The 26,654-nt window shown below is 45.0% G+C and overlaps 3 long non-coding RNA genes across 5 annotated transcripts; 2 read left to right on the forward strand and 1 right to left on the reverse strand.

The window, feature by feature from the left end:
- Positions 1–1,399: 1,399 nt before the first annotated feature.
- LOC118562344 lies at positions 1,400–2,749 on the forward strand. The gene is made up of 2 exons (XR_004930576.1): positions 1,400–1,464; positions 1,570–2,749. It is a non-coding gene; the product is annotated as an uncharacterized LOC118562344 (long non-coding RNA).
- A 6,137-nt stretch (positions 2,750–8,886) lies between these two features.
- On the reverse strand, positions 8,887–9,699 carry LOC118562346. Its single transcript, XR_004930580.1, has 2 exons — positions 9,516–9,699; positions 8,887–9,452 (listed from the first exon to the last, which is right to left on the reverse strand). It is a non-coding gene; the product is annotated as an uncharacterized LOC118562346 (long non-coding RNA).
- Positions 9,700–17,219: 7,520 nt separating this feature from the next.
- Positions 17,220–26,339, forward strand: LOC118562345. Of its 3 annotated transcripts, none has more exons than XR_004930578.1 (3): positions 17,220–17,363; positions 25,504–25,632; positions 26,226–26,339. It is a non-coding gene; the product is annotated as an uncharacterized LOC118562345 (long non-coding RNA). The 3 variants fall into 3 exon arrangements; XR_004930577.1 differs by lacking the exon at positions 17,220–17,363 and adding an exon at positions 25,217–25,397; XR_004930579.1 differs by lacking the exon at positions 17,220–17,363 and adding an exon at positions 25,217–25,380.
- Positions 26,340–26,654: the final 315 nt, after the last annotated feature.

Genomic DNA, 26,654 nt, shown 5'->3' on the forward strand with positions numbered 1-26,654 from the left:
CCTTTTCAGTTTCCCTGTTTAAGTTGTTTTTAATTATCCAGATTTCCCATATTCTTTAATTTTATGGTTTATTGACTCATAGTGATTCGACAGACGTCAAATATGTTGGGGCCCTGTTTTTTTCTAGGGTCGCCCCTGTTGTGCAGTCGGGGCTCTCCCCCTTCTGCTGCTCTCCTCTCCTCTCTGCTGCTCTCCTCTCAGAGCTCTGCAGCTCCTGGCAATGTGTCAATCCTGGTATTAGGAGTGGAGAGACACAACCACTTCCAAAGTTTTTTCATAACCCGCAAAGTTCTAATATTCACACTTTCATTTAATACCCATTACTCAATATGTTACCTTAAGTATACCAAAATTGTAATGATCATAGATCTTAAGACATCATTATCACATAATACACAGACATCATTAATGGTTTTCCTCTTTTTCCTTCTCTTTTCTTTCTCCACCCATACTCCTGATACTGACGAAGGCTTATGGATGATATTCTTTTTAATAAACCTCACATTGAGTTCCCGCCTGACTGAGACCCCAGTATTCCTAAAATTTAGTACAATCCAATGCATAATCTTAAGGCAATTCGCCAATATTCACTTCAGTCCGGACTTTTGTGAATACTGAGACATCAGGCATTGTGGACAGCTAAAACTTATGACCTTTGTTTACACTAATAAATTTCTCGTTGATCCATTATGTCATTGCGTTAATAATGCTTATCAACATTATTATTAAAACATACTGCGATAGCACAAACAAAGTCAGACAACTGTCAGTAAACCGCCTTCGCAACATAGATTAAACATTTACACAAAAATACCCCTAAACAACACTTAGACGTACACAACATTTAGACAACACTTAGACAAACACAAACTTTTGTATATTTTAGATAATCTTGCCGGCATTTATTCTATTAATTGCTATAAACAGTTTTACGTTTCTAGTTGCTTGTCAGCAGTTTATTTAAAGCATGCGCGTGTGTGTGTGTGTGTGTGTCTGCTTTCACACAGCGAGTTGCTCTGCATTACGATTGAAACAGCTGTTAATGCTTAAAGCCGAACATGCAATGTTAATACCTTGTCACATGCATTTCACATATTCAAATAACCTCATTCATCACATCACACGTCCAATTAAACATCCATACTAAGTAGGCTTCAACTCAACCTCAAAATCAATGATCGATCCAGTGAACCGACGACAGTAGGGCTATTAATGGGTTAATGTCTTTGGACAAGGCGAGTTTAATTTGGCAAACGGTAGGGGTTGCCAAGGAGGTAACAAAGGTTAAGGTTTTTGTAAGATACTGTTACATTTCAACTTAAGTTTTTTTCTTTTTTTTTTTTTTTTTTTTTCTTGGTCAGGGACAGCGGAGCAGACGCAGGCTCTCACTGACAAGTTGGTTGGGGTGAGGTTTCTTGCATTAGTACATTGACGCGTACATGTTTTTCTGTTGGCTACATACAGGTAAAATTATTTATCGTAGTGTTGTTTTAGTGTCTCAAAAGCTATTTTAGCTTCAGTTGTCCATTTTAACACTGCTTTAAACAACTGGTTTCCTGCTTCTTTTAGGAGTTCTCTAAACGATGCTGTTTTCCTGCATAGTTTTCAATCCAGTCTGCATTGAAACCTGTCATTCCCAACAATGTCATCATTTCGCTGACTGTCCGTGGACTTGGAGCTTTGGTAAACCTTCCAGTTGAGAAGGTGAAATGCTAACTCTTCCTTGAGGTATTTGTCTTCCTAGGTAATCTACCTGTGGTTGACAGTACTGTAGTTTTTGTTTGGAGACCTTGTGTCCTCCCTCTGCTAATCTTTGCAGAACTTTGATTGAGTCCTGATGACAGTCATTTAGTGTGTTTCCGCAGATTAACAAATCGTCCACATTTCGTTAGTCCACATTAAGAAAAACAAAAAAAAATTGAGATGCAATACGGGGTTAATTTCTCTCGCGAAAGCGAGACTAAAATCTTTTTACTTTTTGTTTTTTCAGAGGTCCTTTTTGTCTCTCCTCGGGCGGGGGGAGAGAGGGAGAGGAGGGGCAACGCTCCGGGAGGAGGGAGTGAAAAGCATTGTGTGTGTGGCTCTCCTTGCCTGCGTAGAGCTGTATGTGTGGTTCCTCTGCCTGAGGAGAACTTAGTGTGTGTGTGCAAGATTTTCCTTCGGGCGGGGGAGAGAGCTACTTGGCAGTCTTTAACTAACAGGCTAAAAATAACTCAGCCTGCCAGTGGTTCTGCCCCACTGACAGGCAAAAAGGCAGACGGAGCCGTCTCCTTCCCCAAACAAACAGTCTTACAAATACAAAGTTTAAATACCTGCACCCACATCTTAACAACATAACAGCTTCAAAAAGTATACACACCTTGGTCCACCAAGATTTCCTTACAACAATAAAAGTTTCCAAGCACTTTTTAGCTCATCAACCTAGACACTTTACCTCTAACAGTGGGACTTGAATACAAAAAAACAAAAACAAAACAAAAGCAACCATGCATTTTCACTCATCCATGCGTTTTAGTCATCCAATAAAGCTCTCATCCTTTATAATCACACGTAGACGTCAACAACAATCACACATTCTTAATCATCACCTTTCAACATTCCCACATTCTCACGTTTTCCTTTCACTCTCACTCTCCCGGGAGACTTATTGTTTTTCTTAAAGGTCCAAATGTTCAATGTTCCTGGATTTTAACTGTGCGCACAGAAAATTTAAATCAGGTTTTTTATGGGACCCAGAGCAAAAAAAAAAGTTAAAAATAAACATTTATACTTCACGTGCACCAGCAAGGCCTCTTTGCTTCAAATTTGATAGGAGGCTTTAACCTCGTTTGCCTAAACCTGGAGTACTCAACCAAAAACAGACTGCAGTCAACTCTGTTAAGGCCACATTTTCATCGGAGTTCCACGCATGGAATGATCCGAGAACTGCCTTATTCTTTTTCAAGCGCTTACATTAACAGGGCCGCGCCCTAAAGACTCCGACCAACCGAACATTTATAAGATCAATTCTTTCAGAAATTATCTCTTTGATTCTAAAAAGTTATGTATATTAGAAAAACTTCAGCAAAGACCCGTACTGGTCCGATTAATTTCTTATACGCCGTCGCTTCTAACGTCATATTTGACGGGACATCCGATAAAAGCGGCTGGGAGTAACCAATCACTTCTTTAAGTTGTCATGTGTGCCCAACTGTGGAGGAAGCAAATATCATTCCAAATCTTTTGATGTTTAGACAACTTATTTTTCTACGTAGAAAAATACCAAATAGATGTCAAGCCAAAGGAACGACCACTCCCGTCTGTCAATCAATCACAAACAACGCTCTTCCCAATTCCAATTACACAGGCGGCAGATTCATCGCTAACAAGCAGAGAGAGCAGAAGACAGAGCAGTAAAAATTTATTTTCACTCACCTCTGTCCTCTCTCCTCCACCCGGCGCGGAGGGGCCAGGTCCGCGCGGGGGAACCCAAGCCGTCTGTCCGGGAAGGCAAAACTCCCTTTTTTTTTTTCCTATCACGTCCGGGGTTCACCAATTTTGTGGGAGAATTACTTAACTATTAACCTTATAAAAAGAAAGAAAGACTCAGAGAAAATGGCGTTCCTTTGTCTTAACAACGAGAATTCGTCTTTATTATGCCTAGAAACGTACAAACGGGTTTCCGGAGCGAATTCTGACATTCAAATACAATGGTCGTCATTTTAAAGGAACATAATGTGTGTGCGTTAAACACAAGTGTCTGTGTGTCTCCATTGGTGTGTGTGCGCTACACGCTATTGACGTCAATTGGCAACAGGGCTTAAATTCTGGGAAGTGTTTATCACGAAAATTACAACAACAGAGCGATTATTTCCACTACTTGACATATCTTGGAACAGTCCTAGTAAATAACCGATTCCAGATGTTTTCCTGTTGCTCCCAATCGGCGAGAGCCAGGGACAAAAGGTCAAAATGGACCTAACTCCCATATGGCACAAAGAATGGAGTGAATAATTTCTTCATGTGCAGGTATGTACCTAGGATGAAACATCTGCTACAATTTGGCTAAATAGTTTTAGTCCCAGCAAATAAAAAAATAAGCTGAGCCCGCAGTTTATGTCCCAAAACAAGAAATGCCGCTACAGCCATGGAGAAAACCTTTAGGAAGAGCTTCTCTGGTTTTCTATCAACACAATACAGTGAGTTCTTAATATGAACAGAAATATTGAGTCAAACATTCAGGAAGATGCTCACATGCATCTGTGAGAAAACTTCCCACGCAGCGTCGTCTATGAAATGCAGATCAATGTTTTTGTCCTGACATTTTTTCAGCAGCTCAGTGATGACACATTCTGGATCTTGCAGCCTGTTTCAAGAAGAAAAAACTGATAAATACATGGAAAATATGAAAATAACTGAGAATTCAGCATTTCTGGACAGCATCTGAGGGTTTTCCATCTTTAACCACAGGTAATGACTTCTGCTCAGATTAATTAACACACCTTTCGCCACCAGTTCAACAACATTAATGGTATTTCATGTTGGCAGCAGCTCCAGATCCACCAGTTACGTCACGTTTGCTTTGCTGGTTCTGGATCAGAGTAAATTTGCAGCTTTGAAGTTGCTACAGTCCTGATCAATGGAGAAAACAGAGGTCGTCAGTCAAGCTATTATAACTGGAACAAAATCCAGATTATGTCAAAGAAACTCTGCATCCCAACACTGAACATCTTTGAATGCAGAAATCAGTTTGTTCCTCTATCAGAAACATAACTTAGAGGTATGAGGACTAATGACAGCAGAAATATGACAATATTTTCTCCCTTCAGTTAGTTTGGAGCCTCAGCATGTGACAGCAGATCTTCTTCTCCATCTTCATCATCCTCACAAACATGTTGCTACCATCAAGGCCTCTGTCGCACTTCTTCAAGTATGCAACTATGTGGCCTATGAACTGATGTGGGAAGTGACTATGAAGCTGTGAACTATTACCAAGTCCACATCTGCTCAGAATCTTCCCTTCTTTCCTTCTGAGGCAAAGCAGCAGCTGTGGTGATCTTTGTTCAGCTCCAGGCTGTCAGGCAGCAGTTTGTGGATGAAGAGCAGATGAAGACGCTGGTTGGACTTTGGAGACCAGAGGAGCTCTTTAGTCCACGGAGGCTGTTGGTCTGACATGAGGACCGTCACTGATCCACCAACCGCTAGAATAAGGAGAAAAATGGCTTTTCACTGCCTTTGTTCATTGGATTTGGCAGCTGGAATATTTTCTTATTAAACTCAGAGTTTTTCTTCTGCTTTGTTGAAATGTTGTTGACAAAACAGTCGTTTTCTTTTATTTTTATAATACCAATGTATTTAATAAAGGAAAAGGTCAAACAGCAGAAGTTCTCCATTAAAACAGTTTCCTGGGTCTCTGCAGAGATCATGTGGAGCCGTTTCTGACTGAGACTGCGTTCAGAAAATGAAACCATAACCTGTCCAGTCTGCCACAGGTCCTGCCTCCATTTTTCTTCTATTATTTTAAAGATGTTCACATGAACAGAGAAGCTCATTGCTATTCTTTCCATCTGCCTGCATTTCTCCACATAGCGTCCTGCCATCGGTGCGCAGCGCTGCGGCATATTGCAGCTGCCTTTGGGACCATGATGACAGACTAAGAATGAGCGCAGTTATTTCAATCCGAAAAACTCACACGGAAAGAAGAGACAATTAGAAGAAGTTATTGATGCAATATTTTAAGACTTTGGCACTCAGACCATGGCAGGAAACATTCACGCTGAATTATACTTCAATATGCATAAGCAGGTGTATGAGAATAGGGATGTTCCCCCCAAAAATAGCCGAGGTCGAGGCCAGTGCGTCTGTATGCCCAGAAAGCAGAGAAACTTGAATTGATAACTAAGAACAGAGAACAGCAAGATAAGCAATAGAAGAGAAGTGCAGCGAAGGCTTACCAAAGTTCTGTGAGATGAATGGGAAGATGATGATGATGATGAGGTGAATGGTGAGGTGCTGATGACAAAAGAGGGGGTCGTTTATTGGTTTTAAAATTGTTGGAAAATTGTTTATTGTAATTGTGTTTGATTTAACTGTGTTTGGAAAAGGTCGGGTCGATTCAAGAGCAGCGATGGAGAATGATGCCAGCAACGCCTTACTTAGTAGGGCGTTACTCTATTGTTTCTACTTTTTTAATGAAGATCAAAAACCCGTTACTTTTTACAAACTAGTAATCAGATTAAAATTCCTTATCCAATTCACGTTACGTTACTTTTTTTGTGATTTTACTTTGGGGGAAAAAAACGGTTTGCTTCTCTGAGAGAGAAGTTCAGTCACCTACACACAGAATGAGCGCAGTTATTTTAGTTTTCCTCAATAACACTGCATGTGTTTGTAACCACGTTTCTAGTTTCCCCTATGAACAGCGCCCAGATTCTCTGACCTGCACTCTATCAAATACTTCACAGAGAGAAAATAGTGTCATAATTGGCAACAGTGTATGGTGCAAATAGAGTGCGTAACTGAGCACATGCGCAAGGCTAAGAGAACTACAACTAAAATTTAAATGCATGGATGATCCAGTTAACAGAGCAGCAGTAAGAACAATCAAAGTCATGATTTTTTTTGGTCTTAACCAGTGGTGAAAGTACGAAGCAGGAGGCAAAGGGGGAGAGCAGCTCCCAGATAAATCCTTCATTCAGAACCAGTCATGGCTGCACGCTGGATTAGTTCTGCTAACCAGATACAGTCTAAAATGCCAATTAGTCTGTTTAGAAGTTTCAGGCAAAACCCGACGGCCACCAAACCCCACAAAACCCACCAAAAAACCTTAACAACCAAAGTAAAACAACTATATACACAATATTTACACTCACCCAGTGAAAAAGGACAGAAAAAAGTAAGAGAAACCACTCAAACAGAGTTTTCTCACGCACTCTCTCTTCCGCTCCTTCACTCACACTCCTCCCACACGAAGAAGAAGAAGAAGAAGTGAGAGCAGCAGCAGCAGTCAAGCAACACGTTTCCTCAGCTGTGCTGTTAGGATGCTGCTCTGAAACATCTCAGGAGGACAGGACACTTGGAGACACTTTGGAGAGATCTCCTGGAATCAGACTCACCTAAAGCTGCTGAGAGCCTCAACATCTCCAGATCCTCAGCAGACTGAGCTGAGCTGCTGACCAGTCTGCTGAGCAGAACTTTACTGGACCTGCAGCTCTGACTGGGATCTTCTTCCACTTTGGCTTTCAGCAAAAACATCAGCAGAAGATTCCCAGAAATCACACATGAAATCAATCTTTTCTGGGACTCCAAGCTGGGAGAAGTGAAGCTGACTGTGGGAACATTTGCTGAACACTTGCAGATGATTTCAGGGAGAAATGATCCCCGTAGAACCAGGACTGAATGTTTTACAGCGTAGAAAGAAAGATTAGAGTCCAGCTAAACATGGATGGAGCCTTTTCATTAGCAATCTTTCACCTAGCATAAGTGTTAGTGTGAAGTTTAATTAATAGCGCATATATTCACCTGAGAACTGGTGATGTCTGTGTTACAGACCCTGGTTGCGTGCATTAAAGTCTATATGACAATAAAGTATTGAATCTCATTCTATTTATTTATTTTTAGTCATTGTATTTTAAACAGACCTATAGGTTCATAGGTCTTCTGTCCAAAAAAAACAAAAAAGCTGGAAGGTGGAGCAGGCGCACCTGTTAATGGAATAAGGCATCTCGGTGAATGGCTCGTTCCTCCAGGTGTCTCCGCTCACGCAGCCGCTACCAGGGTGATTTTATCAGATGTCCCTCTATTCATCAGCAACGAGTTCCTTGTTAAGGAGCTGTGGCAACACTGAAAGGTGATTTCCCCTGTTAAAAAAATCCTATTGGGGTGTAAATCACCTTTGTTGAAGAATGTTGTCTCCCACCGGAGACAACTCTTCATGATCCTGAATAAAGAAAAGGAACATAGACTAAAACCAGTCAATTATTTCCCTGTAATCAGACACTCAGATCCCGTCTCCTCCTCACACACCTAAGGGTAACTTAGAGTCACCATTTAACCTAACAATCATGTTTCTGGACTGTGTGAGGAAGCCAGAGCTCCCAGAGAGAACACCTGGGTTCTTCCAGGTAAACCCAGGTGTTGAACCCAGGATCTTCTTGCTGCAAGCTAACAGAGCTACTGACTGCAGCACTGGGCAGTCATTTAGGGCCAGTTTGCTGTCAATGCAGAGATGAGCAGAAAGGAATCTAAACCTTGTTCCACACAGGTAGACTCACCTGTTCTGTGAGAAGGGGCGGAGCCTCAGAGGAGTCAGGTGTGATGAGATCAGGAGAAGCAGGTCCAGTCAGGTTCAGACTGCAGTCAGTTTAGATCAGAGCAAAGAGAAGAACCTGGATCAGGGTGGCTTAACTTCTCCTGGTTTTCTCTCTGTAAACGGAACCAGTACCAGAACCCAGTCTGGTTCTGCTTCAGCTTTAATTATTCACATCTTCTCAGGAAACAGAAGATGTTTTTATTCTCTGACAGTTGAACTAGGAAGTTAAACCTTTGTTCTCTCAGTGAGAATCTTGGACCGACCCGTTTGTTCAGATTCTTTAGCTGTGAGCTCACAGTCACTTCCCGTTTCCTCTCAGACTGAATAAAGCCACAAGATGGAGGAACGTGATCAGAACCAGGAGGACAAAGCTGAGCAGCTATAATATTAAAGTTAATAATAAATCTAATTATAAAGAGGAAGTCATAGTTCTGATCCAAAGTTCCAGATATGAGTGTGGCGGTACCAGTGTTTTACAAATGGGCAACTTGAATTAATAAAAACCAATTTAACAATTATACGGTTGTAATTAATTCTCCTCCAAGTCACCTTTAAGGCACATCGGCCCGCTACAGATGAGGCTTGAGACAATCTCACCCAATTCAATAATTTTATTTATTGCACAATTGTTTTGGGTTCAGTTTGATAAAACATACTACATTAAAACCAATCACACAGTAAAATGACAGTTTGGCTCACTCTAGGTGGCAGTCCAAATCAGGGTAGTGGCGTACAAAAGAAACGCAGCAAACAAAAATAAAAGAAAATCATGCACCAAACCAAAAAGCACCACCACCCGGAAAGTCCACCGCCAACACCACGAGCTGGCTGTTCCTGGCAAATATACAAATAGACACTCAAATGACATGCATTAAATGATACAGTTCAGTCCACAACAACTCAAGCAGCAGTTATAATTAGGAATCCGTCTTGGGGCACACGGCCACACCACAGCTCGCGCCACCCAGAGAAGCACCAGAAGAATCAGTAGAGCTGGTCGCAAACCAGCCCAAATCAGCCACAGTGGACGAGGGCCAGGAGCCAGCTTTACGGCAACCAGGTTGACAGGTAGTCAGCAGACGATGGATACCCAAGGTAGCAGGCGAGCGGCAGCTCGGAGTAACAGTCTGGCAAACAGCCAGCCAAGGACAAACAGCAGCGTCTATCAAAAGTAGATGTCAAAAATAGAATCTGAATGTGTACAGAAAATAAGCTTCTCACTTACCCCTGAGCTCTGTGTAGTGCCTCAAGCAGGGAGGGGAATCAAACAGTGTACTGGCCACCTGGATACACAGGTAAAGCTGAGCTAAAGCTAAGTTAAGCAAACATTAAGAGTGTGGGAAGCTTCTTACCACAGGAAGAATTGGTCTGAGATAAATGTCAGTCTTTCATGCGTGCATTTGTATGCAGCTAGCATGCAGCACCAGCAAACGCCGAGGTCTGAACCAGAAGACAGACATGTCTGCCAGGTGAGGGAGGGCCCTTTATATACAGACAGCACCACAACCAATTAGATTCAGGCACCTGTATGGTGCGTTCAGGGCCAGCAGGGCATACTGCCACATTCCACTCCCCCAAACTGCATCGACGTCCCGACGATGGTCTAACTTAACACCAAGGTCGAAATACAGCAGATATGGTACTAGATGATGGAGTTTCTCTCAGTGCTGGCCTTGGAAGATGATGGAGATTATGATGCTGGCCAGCAGTTGATCGTACCGATTTACGCACCGACACCTCGCTGGGACCAGGCTCTGCAACTGGTACAACTGGTAATGAGGTAGGTTGATTTGTGGTCACGCCAGAAGGAGCCACAGTAGGTCCTGAAGCCCTAGGAACAGCACCAGAGGCCACAGCAACAGGTGGGGCAGATGTTACCTGCTCCCGAGGCCATGGCTTCAAGAACAAATCACCCTCAAATGACAGCTCTCCTTCTGAAATGGAATAATGTTCAGGAGACGCAACTTCCACTGAAACTGGAGTAGGTGCTTCCGCATCAATCAGAATCTTTAACAAAGAGCGATGTACCCTTCGTACCCTAGTCTGGTCATGAACAGGTGCCACTGAGTACACTACCCCACCCTCACTTGGATAACTATATGTTTCACTGAACTCCACAAATCCTGAGTTTTCTGACGACCTTTACTCTCCAGATTTCGGAGTAACACAAGCTGGCCCTCCTTAAGTGGAGCTTCTTTGATGCTTTTATCATGATTAGCTTTTCTGCGTCCTGCAGAAGTCCTCAGTTTCTCTCTAGCACCCTCAAATGCGATTTGTAGGCGGGTCTGGTGTTCTTTGACCCACTCATGAACAGTTCCGGCAACTGGGTTTTGAACTCTTCCCAGCAAGAAATCAACTGGAAGACGTGGTTCTTGACCAAATATCAAGAAAAATGGTGACTCACCAGTTGATTGATGAGGGGTGGTGTTATATGCATAAAGCAACTGGGGCAAACAAGCAGTCCAGTCTCGTTTCCGGGATGTGGGCAAAGTTCTCAACAGATTGTGAAGCGTCCTGTTAAAACGTTCACATTGCCCATTACCAGCTGGATGGTAAGGTGTGGTACGAGATTTAATAATGCCGTACAGACTGCAAAGCTGTTGGATCAAAGTGCTTTCAAAGTTGCGGCCCTGGTCTGAATGGATGCGTGCTGGTACTCCAAATTTTGCAAACCATTCAGTGACCAGGACGTGCGCTACAGTAGAAGCGCGCTGATCCCTAGTTGGGACAGCTAATGTATATTTAGAAAAAACGTCAGTCAGTACCAGTACATTTTCTAGCCCAGATGGAGTTGGCTCTAACAAAGTAAAATCCATTGCCAAAATTTCATTTGGTTTTGATGCAAGCAAATGCCCCAAGAAGCCACGAGCAGGTGGCTGACTATCCTTGGCCACCTGGCACCGCTCACAGGTTTTACACCAGTCTGTTACCTCTCGTGACATACCTGGCCAATAGCAGCGAGACCGTAGCACAGCTAAAGTCCGATCCACTCCCTGGTGTCCATGCTCCTGATGGACCTGAGTCAGGATGTCCTTGGTTAGGGCCTGCGGCAGGAGGAGTTGGTATACTACCCCACCGCCATCTGGTCGATACACCCGCCGATACATTAGACCCTCCAACTCAGTCAGGTGATCCCACTGGCTGAGCAATGCAAGGGCAGATCGTGAAAGCCCTTGCCGCTCGGTACGATTTGGCCGCTCTTTTCTTTTCCAAAAGGAAAGAACTTCCTGAAGGACCGGATCAGCCTGCTGAAGGACATGGAGATCACCGGGGGCAATAGAGGGAAAGACAGTTATAGAGGACTGGGTGGCTTGCGTTTGCTCACTCTGCACAGCTTGCTGTAATGGCTGAGGTACAAGAGTACCTGAAACCAAAGAAGTCACTTCAGGGGGAGCCGGCCAAGGCCAGCGAGATAAAGCGTCGGCTTTTTGTTTATACTTAGCAGACCTATATCTTAACTCGAAGTTAAAGGAAGCAAGCTGGGCTGCCCAACGCTGCTCCAAGCTTAGCTGAGTCCAAATGGCTCAGAGGATTATTGTCTGTGTAGACAATACACCTGTGGCCCAAAAGGTAGTCTCTAAATTTTTCTGTCATTGCCCATTTAAGGCCCAACAGCTCCAATTTCATTGAGCTGTAATTTGACATATTTCGCTCGTTAGGTCTTAACCCGCGGCTGGCAAAAGCAATGGGTCTTATCTTCCCATCCTGTTCTTGTGACAAGACCGCTCCCAACCCAGTGTTGCTTGCGTCCACCTCTAGAATGAAAGGGAGGGAAAAATCTGCATAAGCAAGGACTGGAGTAGACGTGAGCTTGGTTTTTATAGCCTCAAAACTCTGTTGGCACTCCTCAGTCCAGGCTCCAACAATTATCTGGGCAGCCCTGTTTTTAGACCCTTTACCAGTTAGCTCTGCTGCTCTACGATGCAAGGGGGCAGCCATCTTAGCAAAACCTTCTACAAACCTGCGGTAGTAGCTAGCGAATCCCAAAAAGGAACGCAACTCAGTGGCCGTGGTGGGTAAAGGCCAATTTGCTACGACCTCGATTTTAGCTGGATCAGTGGCTACTCCCTTGTCAGAAATTACATGGCCCAGGTAGTGCACCTCCTGCTGAAAAAAACGGCATTTACTCAGCTTGGCTTTAAGGCCCTCCTTTTGCAGCCGTCCCAACACCACATCCAGCCTCTCAAGATGTTGCTGTACAGAGGATGAAAACACAACAATGTCATCTAAATACAGTAAGAGGGATTGGCATTGCTGGTCACCAAAAATGCGCTGCATCAAGCGTTGGAATGTGCTCGGGGCATTGCATAGGCCAAAAGGCATGCGATTCCACTCGAAAAGGCCAAAAGGTGTACAAAATGCGGTTTTATGGCGATCACTTGCCGTGACAGGAACCTGATTGTAACCACTGGCCAAGTCCATAGTGGAAAACCACCGTGCCCCTGTCAAAGCATCAAGGGACTCTTCAATGCGAGGGAGTGGAAAAGCGTCCTTCCGTGTCTTGCTGTTAAGCTGACGATAATCAACACAGAGCCTAATGCTGCCATCCTTTTTGCGAACAAGCACAATTGGTGATGCATAGGGGCTGGAGCTTTCCCTAATGACATTTGCTGCCAAAAGCTGATTTATGTGGTCCTTCACAATTTCATACTCCGATGGAGGAATTCGACGATAACGTTGCCGAACGGGCACGTCATCAAGAAGTGGAATGTCATGGCTAACGAGGTTGGTGCAACCCAAATCCTTATCGTTAGTTGCAAACACAGAAGTGTATTTACCCAACAGTGCTCGCACCCGACCCTGTTCCTCCACAGGCAAAGATGATAAATCAATTGCCTCGATCCCATCTGAGGCAGGGGCAGCAGCTGTTTGGGAAGACATATTTACAAATAATGGGACTTCAGTTACACCTTCTGGAAGACTCACCACACCAACACTATTTAAAGTTCCCACAGTGGTGCGAGGGTAAAGCAAAACATCTGTGTGGCCCACATTTACCACTGGGACATAAGCAGTCCCCCGGATAACCCGAACTAAAGCAGGGGATGCTAACAAACCCGCTGGTAAGCCAGATTCAGATGGTTCAAACAAGACTGTAGTGCCTGAGTATTTATCACAGCATGTGGTAGGCACAATCTTCACTACACCCCCTGGAATGCGGCAGGCCCTCCCACCACGCACCCTAACCTTACTAGGCTGCTTCAGAGTCTGCTGCATTTCAGCTGCATGACATTTCTGTAAAGCATTAACCAAGGGTTTGGGAGATGCCACAACAGGAGTTGTATTAAACAGAGCATTACCATGCTGTCCAAATAGCTCTTGGTAACACTTATTTATAACATTCATCCCCAACACACCAGGAACGGAAGCTGAACCACCATCAGGAGGGTTTCTCACCACCAACACCCCACAGTGGGGCATCAACTTGCCACACAGTTCAATAGATACTTCCAAATAGCCGATGTAAGGAATAGGGAGACCGTTTGCTGCTTTTAGCTGTAGCCAGTGGCAAGCTCTCAAACGCTCTTCACCCCAGGGCTCAAAGAATTCAATAAAGAAGCTCTCTGTAATAGTGGACACCATTGAACCCGTGTCAACCAGGCAAGGCACCCTTACTCCAGCCATGTCCACTTCGATATGTGGGCAAGAAGCAATTAATGTAGGTGCATCTGCTGAACACAAACCATTAGTTGAGCCTATGGATGCCCCACCCGAGCTGTGGCTCTGCAACGCGGTGGGCACTAGTTTTCCGAAAGCCGGCCCCCCTGATGTGACCCTGACAAAGACGGCTGATGGACGGCAACATGTGGCCCCCCACACTCCCTAGCAATATGTCTGGGCTGTTGGCACCGTTGACATATAATAGGACCGTGACGTGGAGAGCGACTGCGCTCTTGTGCAGTTTGAAGGAGGGTAATGCTTTGAGTAAGCCGATTAAGCTGCTCCTGTTGCTGTTTTAAAAGCTCTTTTAACTCGTCAATTTCTCTGTTAGTGGGGCTAGTAGTAACTGGTGAACCACCACGCACAGCAAACTGAAAACTGGGCGCTAAAGGCAGAGAATTACTCCGGCCTCGCATACTAGCTGGCAAACCCTGTAATTCCCACCTCATTGCCTCACCTCTGACATCAAGCAGTGTGGCTGCCGGTTTCAGACGAACATACTGTTTTAACGCACGACGGAGCGCACCATCAAGAACATATTCCATGAACTGGTCACGCAAGAGAACTTCAGCATTAGGCATGTCCCTAGGTGCCTGTGCTTTCACTTTCTCCATTAGGCTCATCAAAGCAAGGGAGAACTCTTGCAATGTTTCCCCCTCTAATTGCTTTCTGGAGAAAAAGGCCTCCTGTAATGCAACATGTGACTCATTACATCCATAAAGCTCCTTGAGGATAGAAATGATTGTAGCTGGATCCCCTCGTTCCTGACTAGAACGATATTTAATCTCATCCCTAGCCTCGCCTTCTAAATGGTCATACAAAAAGAAGGCCTGATCTGCTAATGACAAATTTCGTGCCCGTATACACGCCTGTACCTCGTCCACCCACTCGCTCGCACTAATCCCCATCCGTCCCCTAAACATAGGACACTTACGATCGCGGGGAACAAACACTAACCTGTCCGTTACTTGGGCAGCGGGTGGTGCAGGAGCTGAAGACGGCCCAGCACTGGAGCTAGATGTGGAAGGTGAACGCTCTGCACGCAGTCTCTCGTTGTCAGCCTTTAATTGAGCAACCAGGGTCTTCAATTCCAGTAGCTCTTCCTCCATTACTACAAATGACCAGCTCAAGAAAATAAATGAACCACTGCTGTTTGTCCTTGGCACACAAAAATAAAAAAAAATACTGCTTGAGCATAGAGATCACAGAATAAAAAAAAAACAAAAAAAAAAAAAACAGTGAAAGAGTCTCAGCCTCAAATCCTGTCAACAACGCCAAAATGTGGCGGTACCAGTGTTTTACAAATGGGCAACTTGAATTAATAAAAACCAATTTAACAATTATACGGTTGTAATTAATTCTCCTCCAAGTCACCTTTAAGGCACACCGGCCCGCTACAGATGAGGCTTGAGACAATCTCACCCAATTCAATAATTTTATTTATTGCACAATTGTTTTGGGTTCAGTTTGATAAAACATACTACATTAAAACCAACCACACAGTAAAATGACAGTTTGGCTCACTCTAGGTGGCAATCCAAATCAGGGTAGTGGTGTACAAAAGAAACGCAGCAAACAAAAATAAAAGAAAATCATGCACCAAACCAAAAAGCACCACCACCCGGAAAGTCCACCGCCAACACCACGAGCTGGCTGTTCCTGGCAAATATACAAATAGACACTCAAATGACATGCATTAAATGATACAGTTCAGTCCACAACAACTCAAGCAGCAGTTATAATTAGGAATCCGTCTTGGGGCACACGGCCACACCACAGCTCGCGCCACCCAGAGAAGCACCAGAAGAATCAGTAGAGCTGGTCGCAAACCAGCCCAAATCAGCCACAGTGGACGAGGGCCAGGAGCCAGCTTTACGGCAACCAGGTTGACAGGTAGTCAGCAGACGATGGATACCCAAGGTAGCAGGCGAGCGGCAGCTCGGAGTAACAGTCTGGCAAACAGCCAGCCAAGGACAAACAGCAGCGTCTATCAAAAGTAGATGTCAAAAATAGAATCTGAATGTGTACAGAAAATAAGCTTCTCACTTACCCCTGAGCTCTGTGTAGTGCCTCAAGCAGGGAGGGGAATCAAACAGTGTACTGGCCACCTGGATACACAGGTAAAGCTGAGCTAAAGCTAAGTTAAGCAAACATTAAGAGTGTGGGAAGCTTCTTACCACAGGAAGAATTGGTCTGAGATAAATGTCAGTCTTTCATGCGTGCATTTGTATGCAGCTAGCATGCAGCACCAGCAAACGCCGAGGTCTGAACCAGAAGACAGACATGTCTGCCAGGTGAGGGAGGGCCCTTTATATACAGACAGCACCACAACCAATTAGATTCAGGCACCTGTATGGTGCGTTCAGGGCCAGCAGGGCATAATGCCACATGAGGATTAAAGATGGAGGCTCAGACACAAAGTCTGGTTCTTTCTAATTAATCGTCACGCAGCATCAAAATGTTTGAACGCACCTTATTTCATCCTCATCATTATTTAGATCTGCTTCTGTTTACTCTCCAGTCATTTTACTACTTTATCTATCTGATATTAATGCGCTCTCACCTGTCAGCATCTTACTGGCTTTGCCTTCTGGTAGGAAAGCTGTTAGATTTTGTAAAATGACCAACAGAAAATGGAGGAAAAAGAAGGTGAGAACAAAAAGCAGATAGACAGCAGCTCTGCCCAGGGCACAGCTCTGGAAGGTGAATAGAGGAGTTTAGAAAAGTCAATTGGTCCCTGGATCACAGAGCAAATACAAGCACTTTAAAGCTTATTGCTGCAGATTATTTTCTCTTTTTCTCTATTTTTACCCACCAGCCTGGTGAGAAGTGCTCCATGTAGCAATCAAAAACAAGGAGATGTACATGTATATATATTTTTTGTAAATGGTTCCACTTGTTATTCAGGATTATTCAATACTTTTCCTGTTTATTGATCCTCAGTAAATGACATTAATAGAGCTGCACCTTTAACCCATCAGGCTGCTGAGACTAATTAACCAGCCTCCAGTGAAGGAGCTAGGCTTTTTGGTTTGGGGGCAACATAATATTATGGATGGGGGTGGGGGGAAAAAGTCTCTTACCACCACTCTATAAGGGTGAGGACCCTATAAAATGTTTCCAGAGAACAAAACTACTGAATGCAATAAAATGTTGACTGGAAATGAGCTGAAAACTGAGAAGAAACCTGAAAAACGGACAAGTTACAACCTGACCTCAGAGTTTTACAGCGTAGTTCACTGCTGATAAAAAGAGAAGAACTGAAAGGAAAGGTGTTTAAACTCAGGTAAACTCACCTTGACAGGGGGCGGAGTCTCAGGTGAGTCAGTTACAGTCAGGTATCAGATCAGGAGAAACAGGTTCTGACTCCATTTAGCAGCAGAACAGAACAGAGAGAAGACTCTGGATCAGGGTGAGTGTGAACTTGTTCTGGTTTTCTCTCTGTGGACTGTGAACATAACCAGGAACAGAACTCAGTCTGGTTCTCCTTCAGAACCAAGCTGCTGCTTCATGTAACCGTGGTGCTGGTCAGGCTCTGATTTCCTGCTTATCAGCACCAACAAACGCTCAGTTTCCTTCGTTTGTCTCTTTTCTTCAGACAAAAACTGAACGTGAGGAAATGGGAGATGATGTAAAAGCGCCTTTAGCATTGTTTGCTTTTTGAGTGGAAAGTCTAGTCAGACTCATATTTGTGGGAAGACCATCCCACAGGTTGGTTCCTTTGACAGAAAAAAAACATTTTTACCAAAAGATGTTTTACTAAATGGAACTTTTCATTCTCCACATGTAGCAGCTCCAGTTGTTCAGTAGAACTGGTACCGGTTCTCTGCTGCTTCTTCCTCATGATCTTAGCTAATGCTGACGTCAAAGACTCACATCCTGTTCTAGATGAATAATTGAGCTGAATCAGGAAAATTGCTTTGAAAACTTTGAAGTCTGCAGATTGTGATTTAGCTGCTGAATAAAAGCTGAAAATCAAACTTTGTTCTCAGTTGATCTCTGATTCTTTGCAGCAGCAGCCGCACCATTCTGTAAAATCTCTCTAGAGACAGTTTGTCTCCTGCAGAACAACATGTCATGGTTGCTATTTAGTTCTTTTACAACCAGCCTCTGATGACATCACAGCAGGCCACCAATCAGAGTCCTTTAGAATACGCCCATTTGGAGTTTTTCTCTCCTTTTTCTCCTGGTTGTGGATCCAATTGCTCCTTCAGAGGCGTTTCTTGTATTTCCTGGTTTCCTGGTTTTCTCTACGGCTGCACCATGTTTGATCCAGATGTGTTCAGTTGTCTAGCATCTGTTTGATTATCGCCTGTTGTCTTTGTTTACATAAATTCTATTTTAATTCAATCTGAAAAACTCACACGGAAAGAAAAAGACAATTAGAAGAATTTTATTGCTACAATTGTTTTGAGACTTTAGCGCTCAGACCTCGGCAGGAAACATTAGCGTTGAATTTTACTTTAATATGCATAAGCAGGTGTATGAGAACAGGGATGTTTCCCCCCAGGCCTGAAACTGGTGGTGGAGTTGAGATAGGCCAAGTTGGTTCAGTCCATAGACGCTAGTTGGTGAGACGATCTGCTTGAGCTGTATTGGTGAGATCCAGTAGACTGGGAGAGCTGATACTAGTGCTTCACTCAGGGACCCAGAAAGATAGATGTCCAGCTTGGATAAATACAGGTTTGCATGAACCTATCCATGATGAGCAAGCATGAAGCGACAGTGGAGAGGAAAAACTCCCCTTTGGGAAGAAACCTCTGGCAGAACCAGGCTCAACATGGCGGTCTTCTGCCGGACCCATTGAGATGTGACAGGGAATGCAGTCAGAGTCCAGGAGGAATTACACTCTGATAGGGACGAGGTTGAAGGAGCACCATGGGAAAGCCAAATGCAGCTTGGCTACCATGGTGGAGAAGGGATGGAGGTGAGTTGAATCAGGGTCATCTCAGTTCTAATCAGACATTGGGCAACCACTGCTTGAGCTTTGGCTGGGTAGCAGGCTGAGACGTGATTTGAAGACCTTTAAGATGAACTCTGGATGCTGATTGGGCTTCGTGGAGGTCTGGTTCAAAGCTGATTGGCTTACGTCGGAGGAGATGAGCCTCTGATTGGATGAATGTAAATAATTCAGTTTCTTCAGTTGAATTTCTGCCTAGGCTTCATATAGTTTATTAATACTTTTAAATCGCTGCCCTAATTGACAAATATCAAAGTTTCTTTGGAGTAAAAACGAGCCAGAAATGTTCAGCAGTTCATGCAGACTAGTTTGTAACAGCGTCACTTTTAACCCTCTCATTGCCGTTTATTCAGCAGACAGGACTTGCCTGAAGTTTGTTGCTTTGCCCTTTAAACAGTTATTGCTCCGTCAGAAACACAATAAATACTGAATAACTGTCAGATAGTGAAAGTTGAAGAAGTCCTGGACAAAACGGCAGAAGGACACTCACTGCACAGTTTGGATTCTACAGCCAAAGAAATAAATAGAGAAAACCTTCAGGTCACCTGCATATAACTTTGGTCATAAAGGAGCTGAAACACCAAGATGTTCCTCCTAAATAAAATCTTTTTCAGAGGAACATCTTGGTTCTGATTGAGGTCATCATGGTAAAATCTTCAATCAGATAAATCCATCTCTGCTGTTCTTCTGGAGAATGACCTGCAGGATGGTCCAAGAGAAGAGCTACAAGCTGCAGAAGAGAACTAAAAGGAAGTAAAACTTTCTGGACATTAGTGTATTTGTCCTTGATTTGAGCAGCTAAATCAGATTATCTGCCAATGGAATGAGTATTTTCATCCCTAAAATAAGATAATTAGATATACTGACCTTGAAATAAGATGATGGAGATGAATTGATCCTATATTAAGTGCTAAATCGTATTCAGTTGGCAGATAATCCTTTTAGTGTTAGGATCGGAACTAGATGGAATCAGTGTTCAAACCAGACAAACAGTAAGTTCCGATAAACAGTTTATTTAACTGAAACGGGGCAATCAACTCCAACGTCAGCGGCAGGAAAACTAAGGACAGAGACAGTAGGTTAGTGACCACGTCTATCAGGAGATGATTGTTCAGAAACGTGACGGTCACTAACCTCAGCTCAATGTCCAGACTTGCTCCGGAGTCCGATGTAAAATCCCAGCCGGCTGGCTGTTTACGCTGCGCGGCGGTGGCCGCCCTGAGTGTCCCGGACGCTGGTGCGTCGGCAGTCGTCGGATGGTCGGAGACGTGGAGGGAAACAGTAGCAGGATGATCAAAAAAGGATAATCCGGAATCGGTGTCGGGGATGCGGTCCAAGGTCAGAGCCGGTTCGTCAGAAATCCGAAGAGGTGCCAGAGGATAATCCAAAACGTGGTCGGGTCACAGGTCCAAGGTACGGTACACAATCAAGCAGACAGAATGTAAGAGGACAGGCAGGCTCAGTGGTCGATAGACGGAACTGGTCGGGATCAGGAAATCAGACAAAGTATAAACGCTGGAAAATATCGCACCTAAGGCTTGAAAATAATCTGGCAATGCTGTCTGGTTTGGAAAGTGAATATATACTGTTCTAAGCAGGTGGAACAGGTGAGCTGTAATGAAAAACAGGGCGGAGTTAAACAGGTGTGTGGCATAGGTGATCAAACCAGACCTCAGTGATGAGATCTTGACAGAACCCCCCCCTTAAGGGCGGATTCCAGACGCCCCCTTGGGCTGTTCGGGATGTTCCTTATGGAAATCCCTAATCACAGTCTTGTCCAGGATGAACCTGGATGGGATCCAGGAACGTTCCTCTGGTCCGTATCCCTCCCAGTCCACCAAGTACTGCACGCCTCTGCCCCTCCTCCTGGACCTAAGGATGCGCCTTACAGTGTACACAGGGTCACCGTCGATCAGTCGGGTGGGTGGAGGGGGTCTGGAGGTGGGCACGAATCTTGAGGTGTGAACAGGCTTGACCCGGGACACATGAAACGTTGGGTGAATCTTCATGGTGTGAGGGAGCTGAAGGCGAATGGCCACCGGATTCACCACCTTAGAAATGGAAAAAGGACCGATGTAGCGAGGTGCCAGCTTCCGACTGTCAACCCGCAATGGCAGATTCTTCGTTGAGAGCCAAACCTTCTGTCCAACTTGATACTCGGGTGCCGGAATCCTCCGACGATTGGCATTACGGGTTTGGCTCTCTGACATCTGGATAATCGTTCTCCTGGCCCTTCTCCATGCCCGCTGGCACCTCAAGGCAGACAATCGGGCAGATGGCACTTTAGAGTCCCTCTCCTGGATGGTGAACACCGGCGGCTGAAAACCATGAACAATATAGAACGGAGAGAGACCAGTGGTGCTAGACGGTGATGAATTAATGGCATGTTCAATCCATGGTAAATTGTGTGTCCACTTCGTGGGATCAGATTCACATATGATGCGCAGCTTGGTCTCCACCTCCTGGTTTGCCCTTTCAGTCTGGCCATCGGTCTGCGGATGAAAACCCGATGATAAGCTAACAGAGATACCCAGCATAGCACAGAACTCTTTCCAGTACTGAGCCACGAACTGGGGCCCTCTGTCTGACACTATATCAGTCGGGAGTCCGTGCAGCCGAAAAACCTCCCTGGCCAGAATGTTTCCCATCTCCTTGGCAGTGGGAAGTTTTGGCAGTGGAACAAGATGAACCATCTTAGAGAAACGATCGATGACTGTGAGGATGACCGAGTTACCTTCTGAGACAGGAAGACCCGTGATGAAGTCCATGGCGATGTTCGACCATGGTCGAGAAGGTACAGGCAGAGGACGAAGTAGTCCAGAAGGAGGTCGTCTGGGATCTTTAGCCTGGTTGCACTGCAGGCAAGCTGCCACAAACTCCTTAACGTCCGAACGCAGAGTCGGCCACCAAAACTGAGACCGGATGGTCCGAATGGTCCTAGCGACACCAGGATGACAGAAAAGACGGGAACAGTGACAGAAGTCCAGTACCTTGTTGATCAGATTGTCCGGAACATACAGGCAGTCTTTAGGGCAGGTTTCTGGAACTGGCTGGTTCTTGAGGGCGTCTCTGACCTCCCTCTCCAAGCCCACCATAGTAACTGCACATCTAACAGATCCCGGGAGAATATATTCTTCTGCACCACTGGTACTCTCCTCGTCCGCTTCGAACATCCTGGAGAGGGCGTCAGGTTTCACGTTCTTTGTCCCGGGTCTATAAGAAAGTGCAAAGTTAAACCTCCCAAAGAAAAGTGCCCACCTCGCCTGCCTGGAGTTCAATCTCTTAGCTGTTTTAAGATACTCCAGGTTCTTGTGATCGGTCCAAACCAAAAAAGGAAGTTTAGCCACCTCCAGCCAATGTCTCCACTCCTCCAGAGCCAGCTTGACTGCTAGGAGCTCACGATCACCCACGTCGTAATTTCTTTCAGCGCTGGAAAGGCTTCTTGAGAAGAAAGCGCATGGATGAATTCGACCGTCAGCCGCCTCTTGACTAAGTATAGCTCCCACCCCCGTACTGGAAGCATCTACCTCTACAATATACTGTCTCTCTGGGTCGGGGGAAATCAATACTGGTGCTGAGGTAAATAGTTGTTTTAACCGGAGAAAAGCCTTATCGGCTTGTTCGTTCCAGACGAACCTGACCTTAGAAGAGGTAAGAACATGAAGGGGAGATGCTACCTGGCTATAGTTCCTAATGAAGCGTCTGTAAAAGTTAGCAAATCCCAGGAACCTCTGCAATTGTTTCCTCTCCTTAGGGGTAGGCCATTCACTAACGGCCTGAATCTTAGCAGGATCCATGGCTATCTGGTCTGGGGAAACTATGAACCCAAGAAATGACATGGTGGAAACATGAAATTCGCATTTCTCTGCTTTGACAAATAACTGATTCTGGAGTAGACGGAGAAGTACTGATCTGACGTGTTTCTTGTGGGTCTCCAAGTCTTTAGAATAAATTAGAATGTCGTCCAGATAAACAAACACAAACTGCCCGACCATATCTCTGAGAACCTCATTATCCGAAAACTGCTGGAACTGAGCAGAAAACAAACATGAACTGGAACATGCGGGGGCCCAGCCTAATACTTCGACTTTCTGCCAGTCAATCAGGGGATTGTGCTTTTTTAACCAAGTAACCCCTAACACTATTGGAACCTGCGGAGAATCAATAATCAAAAAAGACAACTTCTCTCTATGATTACCTCCGACCAGAAGTTCCAAAGGCTCCGAGATGAGATGGGAGTGGTTGATTTGATGACCATCCAAAGCGACAACCCTTCGAGCAACGGGGGATGGGAGCAGCTTAATTCCCAACCGTCTGGCAAATCCCTCGTCCATGAATTCAGTGTCCGCACCGGAGTCCACGAATGCAAAAAAATTGTGTGTCTTAGAATTAGTTAAGAGAGTCACTGGAAACAAAAAGTCTGGGGAGACGGGGAGTCCGGTGCGGCTCAGCAGAGTCCTCCCCTCCTCTGCTGAACCTGATCTTTTAACGGGCACGATCTAACACGGTGACCCTCACCTCCACAGTACAGGCACAGATTGAGTTGATGACGTCTCATTCTCTCCTCCCTGGAAAGACGTGTTTGCCCTAGCTGCATAGGTTCGGGGTCCGATAACCGAGCTGCTGAAGGAAAAACAGCCGGTGCAGGAAACACAGAACGGTAAGGTGCTGACGTCATCGCCTTGCGCTCTCTTCGACGCTCCGTTAAACGCAGGTCGATGCGAACAGCCAGATCCTCCAACTGCTTCAGGCTCTGAGGATAATCACGGGTCGATAATTCATCCTTTATTTTTTCGTTAAGTCCTCTAATAAAAACGTCCATCTGGGCGTCCTCATTCCAAGTACTATCAGCTGCCAGAAGATGAAAATCTATAATATAGTCTGCCACAGACCTCTCCCCCTGCCTAAGATCAAACAAACCCCTAGTAGCTTCCCGACAGGGGAGAACTGGGCTGAAAACACGGACCAGCTCCCTGGAAAATGCTCGGTATGAATAACAGATGCTGGAGCTATTCTGCCATTCTGACGTTCCCCAGATCTTAGCTTTTCCTGCTAACTGGGAGATGACATAGGCGATCCTTGCACGTTCTGTCGGGAATGCTGAGGGCTGTAATTCAAAGTGCATCTCACATTGCGTAAGAAAAGCCCGGCACTGATCGGGATCCCCCTTAAATAATTCAGGCGGAGACAGACGCGGCTCTTGACAAGCTGGTGTGACGGGCTGTGACGTCACGACTGAAACCGGCGTATGCGGAAGTGGGGGGGCGGACGCATCCTGGCGGCGCAGGTGAGCCAGAATCTCCCGCACACCAGACTCAAGCTGAGTAATAGAATTTTCTACGCCGGCGCGCCACTGTTTGTCTGGTGATGAATCCATTTCTTTTTTGGGCCAGATTATTATGTTAGGATCGGAACTAGATGGAATCAGTGTTCAAACCAGACAAACAGTAAGTTCCGATAAACAGTTTATTTAACTGAAACGGGGCAATCAACTCCAACGTCAGCGGCAGGAAAACTAAGGACAGAGACAGTAGGTTAGTGACCACGTCTATCAGGAGATGATTGTTCAGAAACGTGACGGTCACTAACCTCAGCTCAATGTCCAGACTTGCTCCGGAGTCCGATGTAAAATCCCAGCCGGCTGGCTGTTTACGCTGCGCGGCGGTGGCCGCCCTGAGTGTCCCGGACGCTGGTGCGTCGGCAGTCGTCGGATGGTCGGAGACGTGGAGGGAAACAGTAGCAGGATGATCAAAAAAGGATAATCCGGAATCGGTGTCGGGGATGCGGTCCAAGGTCAGAGCCGGTTCGTCAGAAATCCGAAGAGGTGCCAGAGGATAATCCAAAACGTGGTCGGGTCACAGGTCCAAGGTACGGTACACAATCAAGCAGACAGAATGTAAGAGGACAGGCAGGCTCAGTGGTCGATAGACGGAACTGGTCGGGATCAGGAAATCAGACAAAGTATAAACGCTGGAAAATATCGCACCTAAGGCTTGAAAATAATCTGGCAATGCTGTCTGGTTCGGAAAGTGAATATATACTGTTCTAAGCAGGTGGAACAGGTGAGCTGTAATGAAAAACAGGGCGGAGTTAAACAGGTGTGTGGCATAGGTGATCAAACCAGACCTCAGTGATGAGATCTTGACATTTAGCTGCTCAGATCAAGGACAAAACAGTCATTTCCAGAAAGTTTTACTTCCTTTTAGTTCCTTTGTTCATCTTTGCGGGCCGCTGTGTTCAGAACCAACACATCAGAACTTCAGAGGAAATGTTCCCTCCTTTATTCACTCTGGATGTTTCTACAGACCTGGAACAGGATTCCAGTTCAGACCTGAAAAGGTTTCACCCTCAGTTTTAGCTTCATTTTCTGAAGAAACCAGAACTTCTCCAGATGGTTCTGAGGAGATCACCCAGCAGACATCAGGAGGTGCATGAAGTAGTGAAGGAGAGGACAATCCAGACCCAGATGGTACCTGCTGAACTCAGGTTCCTCTGGTCCTCTACACACATGATGGGAACCAGCTTTCTGCTCTACAGAACACTGACTGGACCTGAATCACTGGGAACTGACTGGTTCTGGTTCCTCTCTCAGGCTGACTGAAGTCCAGGAGATGGAGAACAGAGCAGAACCTCCAGGATCCAGCTTTCCGTCTATCAGGAGTGACCGGTCCAGAGGAAAACCTCCAGACTTCACTTCTGAACCTGGACCCTTAGACTCAGAGTAAGAACCCAGTTTCTAACTGATCCATGTGACTCCACAGAGATATAATATCTAGAACATTAACTGGTTGATCTTCAGCATCTCACTGGTTTCAGCTTTGTTCTGGTTTTAAGGTTCTGCTTCATGGACCGTTCATGGGTTCTGTTCTTTAATGACGGCCACATCAGCTCCTCAGACCAGATCAACAGCTTTAGTTCTGCTATCAGGGACCAGATCCTCTGCTCTCCACCTTCTCAGACTAGATGGGATCAATCGGATCGTGTCCAGAACTTTCTGGGCTTTGTAGTACTAGTAGTGTATACTATAGAAGTACTTTGTAGAATAATTCATCTAAATCTGATCTCATCAGCTCCATTAAACTGTGACTGAGCCTGTTGTCCTGCAGGTGTTGGTTGGACCCATGTGATCCAAACCAGTAGAACCCGGTTATTAAGATAATGTTCAGTTTGGTCCACCAGAACCGTCTGAATGTTTCTAGATCTTTAAAGCTTCTGCTTCTCTGCAGCAGTTTGTGTTCAGAGCTTCTGCTCTGGTTTTTATCAGAGTTTCTCACTGATTGATGTGATCTGAATAACAACATGTTGGTGTTTCAGAGGTCAGAACCACAGACAGAGAGCAGAACCTCCAGGATCCAGCTGTCCGTCTATGAGGAGTGACTGGTCCAAAGGAAGACCTCCACACTTCAGTGAAGAACCTGGACCCTCAGACTCAGAGTAAGAACCCAGTTTCTAACTGATCCTTGTGATTCCACAGAGATATAATATCTAGAACATTAACTGGTTGATCTTCAACATCTGAATCCAAAGTAACTTTATTTTTCTTTTGACTTAAAGCTAAATAATTCTGAAGGATGTCAGTCAGGGAACCAGTAGTGTTGAAATGAAGACCTGAGAATCAATAATGGCTGTTATGCCCACAAACATGTTTCAATATGAATAATATTATTAATCATAATTTGCTATTAGAATTTAATAATAGATCATTCAAACTCAGCTATAACACATTTAATTTGAATGCTTGTG

The sequence above is a fragment of the Fundulus heteroclitus genome, unplaced genomic scaffold, assembly GCF_011125445.2.
Source record: "Fundulus heteroclitus isolate FHET01 unplaced genomic scaffold, MU-UCD_Fhet_4.1 scaffold_875, whole genome shotgun sequence".
NCBI classification, from domain to species: Eukaryota; Metazoa; Chordata; class Actinopteri; order Cyprinodontiformes; family Fundulidae; genus Fundulus; species Fundulus heteroclitus.